Here is a 3,416-nt window from a genome sequence, read left to right as displayed (position 1 = left end):
AAACTGTGCCTGGAGAAGCCCATGGACATCTTATAAGTTCTAATATGTGACAGAAATGATTCAATTACATTTGATGAGATATTTTTACCAAAAGTGGTATGTACACATGATCTAGTTGTTTTTTTCTCATATACATTTACATTAACTGGCCCAATGCATATACATTTAAACTCAGTTCATTGTTTTCATTGTTTCAAACTCATAGAACAAAAGTTGTTGTACTGTTGTTGTACCACTTTTGTTTCATTTTTCTTTCAGAAGATAAGTGAACTCGGCTGATGCTCATGTGATTTAATGGGTAGAAAACAAGCTTTACTGTGATAGTACGAAACGGAGGGATTTCTATTCAATTCCTTCCATCATTTGTGTTAGTATTCTTCTTGTTTCTACAGATGGTCACTGTTAATTACACATTCTATTGAAGCTACCTGAAAGTTAAAGTAAGCAAATTTAGGTTTAATATAAAAATGCTCTCAGACATAGTTTAGGAATTGATTTCACTAGAACAACTGAAAGAGCAAAAGTTGATGTCTAGAAACAAACGTTAAATCAAAACAAAAACTTACAGAGAAACCTTTGGTAGTATCATCACTTCTTGGAATTGGTGAGACATAATTTCAATACAAGGGGTACTCTTTAGATAAGAAATTTGGGGGCTATGACTTTGGCTCAGAGTATTATTGAGTAGATCAACCAAAGGAGTTACCTAGGACTATTTGAAGTTTGGAGTTACACAATTAACTTTTTGAGGCATAACAGGGAAATTTGACGTTTAGTGTTGGCTTTTACTCTAGCGTTTGACTGACCTAATTATATTTCCTTTGAGCCAATGTCTAGCATATGGAGATATTGCACTCAAGAGTTAGACTAAATTCATCTACTTCCAGAAATGGAAATATGCCTATTATTACCAGTTCATGGGCATATCATTGCTCTTGCTAAATTGATTTAATTCCTAAGTTTGTCATATATCTTCCTTTTATGGGTCAGCATTGGGTCGGGGGAAGTATGTATTTCAGTCTATGAAAATTGTATTTTTCTTTTATACTTTTTGATTTTTGGGTGATATGTGGCAATTTTCAGGGCTGACGCCTAACTCTGTTCTCAGGTATCACTTCTGGAAATGCTTGGGAGACCACAGGCAGTGTTGGAGATCAAATCAGGGTCAGTTACAATGCTAGTACCTTAATTCCTATAGTACCTCTATGACCCTATAAAAGTGAATGTTTTTCTAAGAAAGAATAAAATAATTTCTGGCAAATATTTGAATTTGAATAAACACTAATCTTTTATTTTCAAACTTTTATTTATTTTAGGACCATTAGTTTATTCTGTACCTTGAATTTATTTACATGATGATTTTCTTTATGTTGTTCATTGGGAAATAATATCTTCTTGTGTGTGGGCATACGTGAATACGCGCACACACGGCCACCGTCTACTTAAGCTCCCACACAGCCATGATTCAGAGACACACAAACAAATTTCAGACACAAGCTACTTGCTGCAGTGATCTATCCAGACACTAATTATTAAAATTTTAGAATTGCTAGAGTGCATGGCCGCTTGCATGACCACACAACATTATCACTTAATCACTTAAACACTTAATCCCCGTTATTCATCGATTTATTCGAGCGGGTGCCAGTAACGTCTCCATTCATCCCGGTTGCGTGCTAGTGTAGCCCAATGGTATCTGTTCGTTTTAGGAACATGTAGAGCCTCAAACCGATCATTTAGGGTCTTGACGAAGAAGTCTGACCATCTTATAGGTGGGCATCCACGTGATCTTTTGATGTCTCATGGAATCCAATCAGTAATGGCTCTAGTCAGCGGTTGTCTGTAAACCTCATTACGTGTCCAGCCCATCTGATTTTTCATGTCTTGGCAAATGAGACAGCATCCCTGATTCTTGAGCATTGATGAAGATCAGAACTCCGGATTCTATCTCTCATTTGAGTGAATCGTGATATTCCAAGCATAGTTCTTTCGATTCCTCTTTGAGAGACCCGAATAGTGTTCTCATCCTGTTTTCGTAGGGTCCAGGTCTCTGAGGCATATGTTAATGCAGGAAGAATAGTGGAATCAAAGAGATGTGCTCGTAGCTGGAGGTTCTTTGTCCTTTTAGTTATTTCTTCAATGCTCTTGAAGGCATTCCAAGCCGCTCTCTTCCTCCTGCGCAACTCAGGTGCCAGGTCATTCATCATGTTGATTTCTCGACCTAGGTATATATAACTGTTGCATTCGGAGATGGTGGTTCCGTTGAGAGCGAATGGAGCGTCAGGAACAAGGCTGTTTCTCATAAACATTGTCTTCGTAAGATTCAGCTGTAGTCCGACCTTTCCACATTCACGGTCAAAGTCGTTCAGCATTTGTGCCGCTTGGTTGATGTTTGGTGTTATTAGAACGATGTCATCAGCAAAACAGAGGTGGTGTAGTTGCCGACCATCTATCTTCATTCCCATGTTTTCCCATTCCAGTTGTCGCATGATGTTCTCGAGGGTGGCACTGAAGAGTTTTGGTGAAATGGTATCACCCTGCCGAACCCCTCTCTTGATATGGATGATTACTTCTTTTTAGAATGGTGAGATCTTGGTAGTGAATCCGCAATAGAGCTCACGAAGGATCCTGATGTATTGAGTTTGTACGCCCTGATTGGCTAGGCGTTATATCATATCATTATAACATATCATATCGTTATATCACAACATTATATCATATCCATAACAACATATCCATAACAAGCAATACAAAACACATAGTCTAGCATTGCGTTTTTGGCAGGTATGAGTGGTGGTGGTACTGGACACAATTATCGAAGGTAATCAAAGTAGAGGAAGAGAGTACTGTGCAAATTGTCTGCCACACAGGCAGGGGTAGGTATGGAATGTAGGCGGGGGGAGATTGGAGACTTTGATGGTAGAAAACGTGCACTGGTGAAGGGATGGGTGTTTGATGATTATATGATTGATGATTGTTTGATGAGTGATAATTTGATGGGTGTTCGATGAAGCTCAAACATGACAGCTTCGTTACTGTACCTCACAGTGAATCAATAAAATAAATAAATGAATAAATAAATTAAAGAAATACTATCTTCTCAATGCACTATCACAGTCCCAACAATGTGTTTTTCTGTCTGGCTGATGTAGCAGTTGCTGAGTCTTTTCTTCACTCACTCAACATGTTACTAAGATTATTTGTTTCTACCCAACCACTCCCATTGTCACTCCTTTGGTAAAAGATCTATTTCCCAAATGTCCTAAATAGTCTAGTAGCTTCTTATTCATTTCTTTATTCAACATCTTTTTGTTTTTGAACGCTGTCTTGTGTTAGGCCCAGTCTGTGCCTTGGGGATATAAGTATGAAAGAGACAGCACATATTCAGAGAGTTTTCTCAGTCTGTGGGGAGGGCA

This window comes from Sorex fumeus, unplaced genomic scaffold, assembly GCF_029834395.1.
Source record: "Sorex fumeus unplaced genomic scaffold, SorFum_2.1 ptg000183l, whole genome shotgun sequence".
Taxonomy (NCBI): domain Eukaryota; kingdom Metazoa; phylum Chordata; class Mammalia; order Eulipotyphla; family Soricidae; genus Sorex; species Sorex fumeus.
This window is presented reverse-complemented; position numbering follows the sequence as displayed.